This window comes from Pinus tabuliformis, chromosome 3_2 (assembly GCF_031772625.1).
Source record: "Pinus tabuliformis cultivar Carrire ecotype Pingquan chromosome 3_2, CPIR1, whole genome shotgun sequence".
Classification (NCBI taxonomy): domain Eukaryota; kingdom Viridiplantae; phylum Streptophyta; class Pinopsida; order Pinales; family Pinaceae; genus Pinus; species Pinus tabuliformis.
The window spans coordinates 445,814,131-445,827,396 of record NC_142302.1 but is presented as its reverse complement, the minus strand read 5'-3'; positions in this window follow the sequence as shown (position 1 = coordinate 445,827,396).

Genomic DNA, 13,266 nt, shown 5'->3' with positions numbered 1-13,266 from the left:
AATGCTATTAAATTATTGAGGAGGAGGTTTCCTTTGCACCAATGTAGCCATCTTCTCAATATTTCTGCATATGAAATAGGGGAGGTTCATCATCCTCACTCTAGTAAAGTGCATCAGCAATCTAACATGGTAAGTGTACAAGCGAGAAAACCTCCCTTCACAGGTGAAATATTTGATAATGAGCTTCATGAGTGGAGCATAAGTGTCCTGTAGGTATCTGAAAGGAAAGACCCTACTGATTTGCTTTTGATAACTAGTCTTGACATAAGGCTTATAATACTCTTTGCCCACAAGCTGTCCTTTGTTCCACTGTTCACCCACATTTGGAATACCTATTGCTGCAGCTATGGTTTCAGGTGTCAAAGTGAAGGAAAAACCTGCTATGTTCACCTGGACATTGTGAAGATGAAGGAAAAATAGCCTGGCAAGTTCATGGTGGTATTTCACCCTCTCCACCATCTCACAAAACTGGTAGCAAGACTAATGTTTAAAACATGTTACTGCAAGAGGAAAAGCTAGTAACTCTGTGAGTGTGGTGGGCTCCTATCGGATGTGTTTTCCTCCCTTATGTGGTTTTCTTGGTGCATGAATCTCTTGGGAGGAATCACTCACAGTCTCCTCATCCCTTTCATAAGCTGAATCTGTTTCCATATTTGCCAATGTATGGTGTAAAATGATGAGTATGAAGAGATTTTCTCAAGAATAGGTGACTGTTGTTTTCTCCTTTGGGATTTGATGAGTGGACTGAAAATATAAGTGGAAAGGAAGGTTTTGATGTTGGCTATAGGGTTACTAGGGAGTGATAGGGTTTTGGGAATGAAGATTAGGGTTTGGGAATAGTGGGAATTAGGTGTAGGGCTTAGGGTTTGGGGATAGGGGGTAGGATGAGTGTCAATGAGAGAGGGAAAGGGGAAGAAAATTAGGGAAATGTAGTGGAGAGGGATGGGATATGGAAAAATTGTGCAAGGGATTATAAATAGTAAGAATGACAAAAACACTACAAAACCCTAGACAGTTTTCCAAGACAACTGTGCAACAATTTAGGGTTTGAATTTTCACCTTTCAAAACACTATCAAGGATGACTAAATCTCTTTTTATTTCAAATGGGAGGGTTTACTTACTTGAAGGGATGGTATTTGCAAAATTTGGAGCTTTAGAAAGCTGATTGAATGAGTTTTTAACTTGGTTGACTGGTAAGCCGCACCAACGCCCAGGTGCGTAGCGCTTGGCAGGTGCGCCGCGCCTGTTAGAAATCCTTTGTAAATCCTGTGCCTGGCAGGTGCGCCGCGCCAAGGAAAAAACTTGAAATTTGCCGTGATTTGTCCTTTCTCTCCTCAAACACGATTTTCCTCCTGTTCTTTCTTTCCTTTGCACAAAATGATGTCTTCTACACAAATGATCTCTTTATATACAAGTGACTTTAATTTTTCATTTAGAAAAGCCACTTTCTAAAGTTTGCTTTTCACTTTGCTTTTTTAAAAACTTTGTTTTGCAATTTGGCTCTCTTTTTTGTCATTTGATGGACTCATGCTTGGATTTTCTTGTCTCTTTTGCAGCAGCTGGAGTGCTAGAGTTTGGCAAGATAACCCAGGGTTGTAGATGATGCTTTATTACATATGAAACATTAAAATTACATAAATTTGTACATGAAAATAGAAAAACTCTGTTTTCACCTCAAAACAGAGTTTTGAGGTAAGAACCCTTTATGAAGCAAATCATGAGTAAAATTTGTGATTTTATGAACTTATTGAACGTCCTCATGTGACTGCTGGCCTGTTATTGAGCTTTTGAAGATCATGGTGGTAAACCCTAGACCTAATGAGACTTGAAAACCCTAAAAAAAAGGCTTTTGCAAATGTAAATGACAAAAATGACTATAAATGACCTGAACTTGTGAAAATAGGCCAGCAGGTAAAGACCATGAGGGAAATTTGATAATGAACCACTTCCATCAATTGATCCATGACCTAAAGGAATGCAACTGATCGGATGAGACACCTAAAATGCATGCAAAAAGAGAATTTGATCACTGATGGAGGGATGAAGATACCGACACTAACACCTTCTACTTTGGTAGCTTCAGTGGCCACAACAGCTCCAGTAGCTACAACACTTCCCACTACATCAACAACAAGTTCAACAACAACAACAACTCATCCTAGCGATGAAGCAGGTAAATTAATCAAAGCTATGCAGGATATGTCCATCCAAACCAATGAAATAAATAGACTTAAGGAACAAATAAAAGGTCTAGAGGATGAAAATAAGTTGGCACAAATCATGCATAAAAATGAAACACAGAAGTCAAACAGATTGACTGAGAGAATATAGAAGTTAGAGAAAGAATTGACATTGAAAGAACCACTTGCCCAAGCAAAGCAGCAGCTATGGGCCAATATCATTAACTCTGTTAATGATATTTGGCCTTCTATACAAGTGATATTTGAGCAAAATGATTTGGTCAAAGAAGCTGGTGAGGTAATTCAAAGGCTAAGAGCCAAACTTGGGAATAATCCAGAAGAAGCCTTAAGAATAATCCAGTTCCTTAACTCAAAGAACAAGTATGAATTGCAGGAGCTTGGAATAGCTGACAAAATTGAGACCATACTAGAAGTAAAGAAGGTAATCACCAAGAGTAACCTGATGATACAACTTGAGGAGGAATGCCAAACAATGGTGCTAGCAATAGCCAGGTTTATAGTGAAATTTGATGCTTTGAGGCAGAAAGGTCTGCCTAATCCATTGGTGATTAATGATAGGTTAATGGCACATGAAGACTATGATAAGAAAATCAGAGAAGTGGCAAAGGAATAAGCTAAAAATTCCTCCATGAAAGGGATTCCTACAGGAAAAGTGCTTTGTCAGAATTTTGAGAACCTCTTTTACCTCTAGCATGAGGTAAAACATCTCTTTATAAACAAGCCTACTTTTGCAAAATACACAGAAACTAATGAAATCTATAGAATAATGGTAAATATTAAATTACCAGATGTAGAGTCTTATGAAAAGTTGAATAATTTACTATGAAGATGAAAGGTGAAACAGAGCAGTCAAGAGCAGTCAAGGTTAAAACAGTAAAGAGTAATAGAGTTTAAAGATGAAAGAGTATCAATAAAAGGCAATATAAGAAACAGTTAGCGAGAAAGCAAACAACAAGAGAGAAAAAGCAACATAAATCAAAGAAAAGCCAACAACAAACAATAAAAGAGGGACAACTTGCATCAGTTACATATCTGTCTCTATATTCTTGCATGAAGATATTTCTTTTTCCTTGAATAATGCCTAAAACAGTTTAGGATATTTTGTAATAGTTTTTTGTATAAATACTTCATAATTTGAAGTATTAGGTGTGGATTGCTGAACATTTCTATAGTTATATTGATCTAAAACCTGAGGGTTTATTGTAACATTTTCAAGTCAGCAGACTAGACTGAGTAATAAAGGCATTGAATTACAGGATTCATGTGTTGGGCCACTTCATTGAAGTATCTTTCATTTTTTAAATTGTTATTTTCTTAAGTATTTCACATACTTACATGTTTTCAAATTTGAATGAAATAACTAGAATGTTACTACAGAATTTGTTTAAGTACACTCTATCTTGAACAATTATTCGTTTTGATGTTTTCTTCTGATATCCGGAGTTGGGAATTCTTCATTGCTCCCTAGTTTCGATTGACCTCTTTCATTTCTCTCATTATCCGGTTTGAGGAATCCTTAACTGCTCCTTGACCCCGATTGAAAAACCACTTCACCATCCAGCCTAAAAGATCTGAATTTACTCAACTACCTTGCCCTATGAACACTATCTCTAGAACTTGATTCAGTCATGTTTTCTTGACATTTGGACTTCATGACCCAACGGTAAAAAGACATTTATCTATCCATCGAAATCAGTGATTCCACCACCAAATCAAATCAAAACCCAATCAAGCTTAAATAACTAGCCTAAAATCAACCAATTCAACAAAGTTAAATTATTAAAAGAGAGCCCTCTCTCAGCATTAGGAAAGCTAGATCCTGGTCTCAAAAGTAGGTTTGTGGTTACCTCTATTATTTCTTTAAACACAACATGACAACCCTAGGGAAATTTTAGAGTGATAACATAGTGGCGACCATACTGGGGAATCAGTCCTCAGTTTAATAAACCTTAAAGGAAATCCCAAATCTCATATTTTCACCTTAAGGCCATTTTAAGGTTGTCAAAGGTTTCATTAAAAAAAAAATTGGCTTCCAAAAGAACATACTATACCAGGGCACATCCAAATCCAAACCCTACTATAATTGTTCATAATTCTGACAAAATCTTAACAAAAAACAATAAAGTAGAAAGTCAAGAAAGCGTTAGTCAGCTAATCAAAGAAAATTCACTTCCTAAAGAGTTATCAAACTTAGAGGATCTTCAATTTGATTTATAATTTGAGCATTCATTGTTTCGTACCAAATTTGAAACTTCAGTCCATGATACTATAATAGACCATACTTTTATTCAATTTATTGAATCAAAGAAGAATACTATACATCCTGATTTAGATCAACATGTTCTAGACACTTTTGACAAACTTGATGCTTTAACCTCAAATTTGATAAGACACATAGACGAAGCCTATTTTCAACAATCAGTTGAATTAGCTGCCCTAATTGTTGCTACTCCTAAGCCTTCTAGCATTCCTTCAGAGTCTGTAAGCCTTCTACCATTCCTTCAGAGTCTGTAAATTCATCTTCTATCACTTCTGCTACGTTTTCTAGCACTTCAAGCTCATCTGTAAGCCCTTCAAGTTCATCTTCAAGCACTACCACTTTACCTCCTAGCCAAGCTAGAATTTTAGCCATGGCTGCCAGATATGCTCCTTTGACCTTACCAGCTCAAGTACATGCCATGCCCCAAGACTACAAGAGTAAAATCTTGCAATTTGATGGTACTGGTCAATATACTGCACAACAACATGTAAATAAAATGAATAATTATTTTGAACTACATGAAATTGATGAAGAAGATGTACAGATGAGATTATTTGCACAAGCACTATCAGGAGATTTCAAGAAATGGTTTAAATATTTACCTACTGGTCATATTGTTGATTTAACTGTTTTCCATAGATTGTTTATCAATAGATGGGAAAAAAAGAAAAATCCTTTACAAATATTGTCTGAATATGAAAACATTAGAAGAGCTCCTAATGAATCTGTTCAGGACTATTGTACTAGATTTAACAATATTTATAATGCAATCCCTGCAAATATAAAACCTCCGCCAGACTTGGCACTAATCAAATTTCCTGATGGTTTTGACACTGATATGTCTTACCAATTGAGAGAAAGAAACCCTCCAACTTTAGAACATATGCAGAGTGATGCAGTTAGTGTAGAAGCTAACTTGTTGGCTAAAAGAGCTAGAATGAGGAATGAGAGGAGAGTTACCATTAAGGAAGAACCATCCACTTCAGATGTTAAGATAGATACTTTGGCTAAAAGTTTAGAAAATTGAATGGATAGATTAGAGAATATGGAAAGAAAACCTCAGCGGGAAAATCAACAAGGACCTCAAATCAGAAACCCTAACTTCAGGAAAAATCCTAATACTGGAAAATAAAAAGAAGGTATACCTGATCAACAGATTAGACCACCTTTCCAGGAAAACTATGCTAAAATTTCTCACCAAAATGAAGAAGATGAAGACACTCGGACTAACTTAATGGGAATAAATGATGGTAATACTATTTTTCTTACCTAAGAAGAATAGGAATTATGCATGTTACAACAATCACAGTTAGAATCTGGAGAGTCCTTTGATTATAAACAAGGTTATTAATTTTCCATTAATGAAGTTCATAAGTAATATAACCTTAGGAGTAAGAAAACAGTGGGATCTCCTACAACCAAAGTGCTGCAAATTCTCTCTAGAGAAACCCAAAAAACTTTCACTCCAAAGATTGCAACCAGTCCAAAAATTGTAGACATTACAGATACTGTTGTTAAAACTTCAGCTGATATTCAAAAATCAGTTGTTGTTAAAACTTCAAAAGATGTCCAAAAATCAACTGATACTCAAGCTTCAAATTCTATTTAGATTTCAACTGCTTCCCAAACTATTCCAAATCAAAAAATTGAAAATAGTAAAACAGTGGACACCCAAACAGAAACTGAATTACCAACTAAAGATAAGAAAGAAAAGACTACACAAACTCCAATTGCCAAGGAGAAAATCATTCAGTTAGGCAAAACACAGACTCCATTTAATATCCAAATTGAAAATATCAGTTCCTTTAACAGAATTGATAAAAAATGATTCCTACAAAGCCCAAATCACTGAAACACTGAATATAGATGAAGGAGAAGACTCTGTTAATCTAAATGATGACCAACCAGAGTTAATATTTGGTCCTGAGGTAAATGGAAAACATGAACAAAGTGGTGTTCCTCCATTCTACATTAGCTTGACTATTCATGATCAAATCTTACACAATGTTATGTTAGATTCAGGAGCATCTCACAATTTAATGCCTAAAGCAATCATGGAAACATTGGATTTAGATATAACCAGACCATACAAAGATCTTTTCTCTTTTGATTCTAGTAAAGTTAAATGTTTGGGCCTAATAAAAGACTTGTGTGTCACTCTAGTTCAATACCCAGGTAAGAGTATTGTCATGGATATTGTAGTTGTTGATATCCCTCCAAAGTATGGAATGTTATTATCTCGCTCATGGGGAGAAAAATTGCAGGGATCTCTACAGTTAGACATGTCTTATGCCACAATTTCAGTATTTGGTCAGCCCAAAAAGCTTTATAGAGAAACTTTAATGAAATACATGGTCAGTAGTACAGATAAACCACAGAACTATCCTATTTATTCTATACATTATGATATGGATTCTTTCATTTTATGTAATTCAGACACTGGAAAAGACAATAACACAGTTGTAAAACAAGAACATAAAGAACTTGACAGTGATAATATATTTCATGAATCTAGGTGGCACCTAGACTTTGATGGTTTAGTGAACAGATTAGGAGCAGGTGCAGGAGTTTGGATTCATAACATGGAAAATAATCATTCTGAAGGTCATGCCTTTAGATTAAACTTTAAATGCACAAATAACATGGCAGAGTATGAAGCTTTGATCTTAGGATTGTAAATTGTAAGAAACCTTGAAGCCAAGAGAGTTTTTATCATGGGATACTCGGAATTAATCATAAAACAAATTAAAGGAGAGTATTATGTGAATAATCCTAGACTTAGCCAATACAGAGAAACTGTTCTAGATCTGATTAAGGAACTTCTTGAAATCGATTTTGCTACTATTCCTAGGAAACAGAACATGCAAGCTCACAATCTGGCTACTTTTGCTAGCACTTGCAGATTACCTTTTCAGCCCAATCACCAGTACACTGCAGAGGTAAGACACAGGCCTGTTATACCTGATAATCTGAAATATTGGCAAATTTTTTCACAAGATTCTCAAATCTATAATTTTATGAATGCTGAGGGAGAATTCCAAAACTATAACATAGATACTGATTGTACAGTAGATGACATCATAAATAGAGAGATAGATATAAATGTTGTAGATGTAAATAAGCCCACTAAATTCACTCAAGTAGAAATAGATAACTTAGAAAAAATAGAAATAGAAAAAATAGTTAATGATGATTATGAGATTTTAAACCTTAAAAATAACCTTTTTTCCTAAGGGATTAGTCCCATTAGAAGATTTGTTTGATTCAAATGATGTAGCTAGAAAACCAAAAATGGAGCCTTTAAGATCAGACGTAGAAGAATGTAATATAGGAACAGAGGAAAATCCTAATCTCATCAAGATATCTAAGTCATTACCTCTAGAGGAAAATCTGAAATACATAAGTCTGTTTACAGAATTTCAAGATGTCTTTGCCTGGAGTTATGAAGACCTAAAATCTTATGACACCAACATTATTTAACATAAAATACCCATAAAGAAGATCAGAAACCCTTTAAACAAAAGCTTAGGAGGATTAATCCAATTCTTATGCCATTAATTGAAAAAGAAGTAAAAAGGATGTATGAGGCACAAATCATAGCACCAATTAGATATTTAGATTGGGTTTCTAACTTAGTTCCCACTAGGAAAAAGACAGGGGAAATCAGACTCTGTGTTGATTTCCGAAACTTAAACAAAGTTTCACTAAAAGATAACTATCCTCTCCCCAAAATGGACCATATTTTACAGAGGGTGGTAGGGTCATCTAGAATCTCATTACTTGATGGGTTCTCTGGATACAACCAAATCTTAATTCAATCAGAGGATCAAGCAAAGACTGCATTTACCACTCCCTGGGGTACTTTCATGTATTTGAAAATGCCTTTTGGACTAATGAATGCAGGAGCTACCTTTCAAAGAGCTATGGATATAGCTTTTGCCAAAGAGATTCATGACTTTTTAGTCATTTATCTAGATGATATAACAGTGTTCTCCAAAACAGACAATGAAAATCTAGATCATTTAAGAAGAGTTTTTATTAAATGTAGGAAATTTGGCATTTCTTTGAATCCCAAAAAGACACTCTTTGGACTAGAAGAAGGTAAACTCTTATGACACATAATATCAAAAGAGGGAATTAGAATAGATCCAACAAGAATAGAGGCAATCCTAAACATCAGCCACCCTAGGAACATTAAAGAATTGCAATCATTCTTATGTAAAATAAATTTTCTTAAAAGATTCATTTCTAACTTATGAGAACTAATCAGAGAATTGAATAACATGTTAAAGAAAGATTCAACACTTAAGTGGACAGTAGAGGCTAAACAATCCTTCGAGTCAATCAAACAAGCCCTTACAAGGACACTTGTCCTCATAAGTCCTGATTTCAAAAAAGATTTTATAATTTTTTCTTTTGCTTCAGAACACACTATTGCAGCAGTCTTGTTGCAAAGGAATGATCAGGGTTATGAGCAGCCTATTGCATTTTTCAGCAAATCCTTAAGAGATGTAGCACTAAAGTACAACATAATGGAAAAACAAGCACTTGCTTTAGTGAAGGCTATTAAAGATTTAAGAGTGTACATTTTATACTCACACATTATTGGATATGTTCTAAATTCAGTAGTAAAGGACATTCTAACATAGAATGGACCTGACGGAAAGAGAGGCAAATGGATTGCTACTATTTTGGAATATGATATTGAAATAAAGCCCACAAAACTAATCAAAGGCCAAGGTTTAGCTAAACTCATGGCTGAATCGAACTGTCAGGCCTTAGATATAAATTTCATTGGTGCTCTAGATGATCAAGAAGAGATGGTGACTCCACAAATAAGTGAAGCTTTTTTAGATTCACCTTAGTATACATATATCATATTTGTTTTACTAAATTTACAAGCTCCTCCTGGTTTATCTAGAACTAAAGGTAGATTCTTGAAAATGAAATCAATGAAATATTGTATCATAGACAATGCTTTATTTTGGAAAGATAATGGTGGCATTTTGTTAAATTGTTTATTAAGAGATGAAGCTGACAAAGTCATGCACGAATTTCATGCAAGAGATTGTGGAGGACACCTACACTGGAAAACAACTGTTGATAAGATTTTAAGGGTGGGTTTTTACTGGCCCACCCTTTTTGCAGATGTCAGAAATTATGTGACCTCATGTCACAAATGCCAAATATTTGAAGGCAAGAAAAAACTCTTACCATTACGCCTCAAACCTATCTCACCAAAAATGCCTTTTCAACAATGGGGTTTATACTTCATTGGGAAAATTAACCCATCCTCCTCAATCCAACATAAATGGATTTCGACAGCCATTGATTACTTTACTAAATGGATAGAAGCCACCCCTTCTAGACAAGCCACTGATTTTGTCATCATCTCATTCCTTGAAAACAATATCCTTTCAAGATTTAGATGCCCACAAAAGCTCATTACTGATAATGCAACTGCTTTCAAATATAAGAAGATGGTATACTTTTGTAACAGATATCACATTACCCTTGGCCATTCCACTGCCTATTACCCTCAAGGAAATGGGCTTGCAGAATCCTCAAACAAAAGCCTTGTTAAGATCATCAAGAAATTGTTAGAAGACAATAAAAAGACCCGGAACAAAAAGTTGGTTAATACAGACTCACTACAAAAAAGTCCATTGGTACATCTCCTTATCAACTAGTATATGGAATGGATGTCATTTTTCCATCCTCTTTAGGAGTAGCAGTGATGAAAATGATTCAAGAACTGTAGGTAGAATCCAATGATATCCAAAGGAGGATAAATCAGACAATACATTTGCAGCAAACCAGGGAAGAAGTCTATGTCAAATCCCAAGTGATCCAAGATAAAATCAAAAAGATTTTTGACAAGAGAACCAAAGCATGATTCTTACATAGGTGAAAATGTACTCAAATGGGATTCCATAAGAGAAGAAAAGGGTAAACATAGTAAATTTTATTTCCTATAGCAAGGCCCTTATATCATTTATGGTTACAGAGGTAACAATGCATTTTTCTTGAAACAGTTAGATGGAACAGATCTACCAGGTGGACCAGTCAATGGTAGAATGTTGAAGCATTACTTGTCCCCAAATTAACATTAGTTCATTTGTTTACTTTGCTCATTGTACACAACATTGCAAATTTTAGATTGGATTGGATGATTATCTTTTGAGGTTGAAGCTCGAAGAGAAGGCCCTAAGATTTGAAAGGTGCAGCATCATATGTATGAATAAAGCAGATCACAGAGAAGCAGTTACAAGGCAAGCACAATCAAAGTTTCAAAGGCTACTGATCTTAAAAGTTCTTGACATTTCACCAGGAAATGCCATCCCCATGTGGAGCCATTGTCAGGGTCCTATAATAGCAGGATTCATAATTTTGAATTGGCTATGATCAGTCTTGTAATATTGTACATACTTTTGCTTTCTGCAAAATGTTTTCCCATATTAAAAAATAGAAAATGTAAAGAGGGTGAAGTCCTAAAATAAAAATCAAAGGGCTAATAAAAGAAAAAGATCAAAAAAGAGTATAAAATATGAACCCCACAAAAAGATATAAAAAATAGATTCTGAAAGTGATGCAAACTCAAATGCCACTACTTTTTACTTTACTTGGAAATATAAGATTGTGTGCAACTTGTCAAAAATGCCACAAGCCATGATGGTCAAATAGTTTAATCTTGATTCATTCATGCTTTAAATTTCATGTTGATAAATAGAAAATAAAGATCTAGCCAAACTGTTTAATCTTGGCAGATCAGTAGTTAGGTAGAGAATAATAATGAGCTCAACAGTTTAATCTGAGCCATTGGAAAGTCATAAGGTTAGAATTAAATAGTTTGCTTACAAAAGAAAAGTAAATAGAGGGTCAACAAGCTCAAATGCACCCAGTAAATGAAGGAAAAATGTTAGGGTAAATGATGGGTAGGCAGAAGTAGGTTTCACAAGACATGGAAAGCATAAATTGGTTTGTTTCTTATCACTAATGTCGTACTAATTTCCCCTTCTTGATTCCAAAGGACCCTTCCCTCTTCATTTCCCCTTGTAAAAATATCCCTTCCCCTTCATTTTACGCTTTCCCTTATTTCATCTCATTTTCCCTTGTAAACCCACTAAAACCCCCTTATCCTAAGTTTAAAAAGTTAAAATGTATCGGGCCCCATTGAAAAACCCTCCCCGATACCCTTTTAACTCATCCCAAATGTTTTTCTAACACCCGCTCTCATATTCCCCAAACCCTTTATATTATTCTAACCTATAGTTTTTATACATTTATTCCCGCTTTATATATTTCACCCTCCCACTATATTATATCCCTGATCCCTAAAAACCTTCGCATATGGGTTATAACCCTCCACCGTATGGTCCCCACTTCTATTTTAATACACATTGCATATATTACTTCCTGTTACATTTTAATTAAACCCGACCCCACACTCCGACTCATCCCTCACAACTCCGCCACCCGATAACCGTCCAATCACCTAGCTCCAGATCCAACAGTCCACATTCCATATCGCATGCTCTGATGTCCAACTGTTAATATTTCAAAAGCACACGAGATTCGCGGTTTTCCCCGCCAGCTTTTTTGCTACGTGGCAGCCCCATGTTATGTCGCGTCCTTGGAAAAAATACCACCAAACCACTTTTGAGCGCGTGATATACCACCTTACCGCCTCCTCACGTCCAATGAAACCGCCCATTAACCCCACACCCGAAATTAACCACTATTGGTTAAAAAATGAAATAATCGTCCCTTTTTAAATCTTTTCACTATTATTCTGTTAAAAATTGTCGAAGAGAACCTCTGCCAATTTCGATTTGAAGTAGTACAAAGACTGTTTGACGCCATCAAAAAGCCTTCGCTGCCCCTAGAGAACCTGTATGCATTCCAGTTAACATCCAAAAGCTAGACACTAAAGGCAATCCTAGATCTGTTATCTTTTGAACACCCTTAATCCAAAAATATTCCACTGATTTCAGCTACAAAGATTTCATTGATTCCTTTGTTCACCCAGTTGTTAATATGCTAAGTAGTAGCAATCAACCCAGGATTAGTGATGAGATAAAGAAAGTTTTATGGTTTTCAAAACACAGTAGAATAGGAGACTGGTATTTATACCAGAACCACACTGAAATTAGGGTGTATGGATGCCAACTAACTCCATATAAGTTGCCCAAATATATCCCCATGAGGTTGTTTGCATTAGAATATATCAGGCATATCATAAATTCAGATGATGTTAATTTCCTATCAGTCAAGAAGAATACAGTTTAAAATCAAGAACCAACTTGGTCCTTTTATCTACAATAATAGGGAAGCTGGAGAAGAAGTAGAAAAATGTTTACAGGAAATGAAGTTCAGTAATAGTTTCAAATGGTAGTATGATCCTTTAGGTGTCATAAACAAACTGAGACTCAAGTTTAAATTGAGCCCTTTTATGCATGAGTCCAAGCTAGAGATTGAAAAATATGCCAACCAGTCAGAGTGGTTGGAAAACACCTTAATGGATATGGAGAAATAGATGGATACTAGTTCCATTCTACATACTCCAACCCTACAGGACATAAATGCAAAAAGGACTAGGGAAGAAGGTTCTTGCTCAAACAAAGATACAACAGATGACAAATTTGAAATTATGTACAGGAAGAAGCCCAAGCTAAATCCTGTAAATGAGCAAGAAGAGACAGTTGAGACAATTGAAATCATTGATACTGACACAGTGGTTAAAGAGAATACAGCTCTAGTAGTTTCAGAGGAAACTCATCAACCTTCAACCTCTAATACTCAGA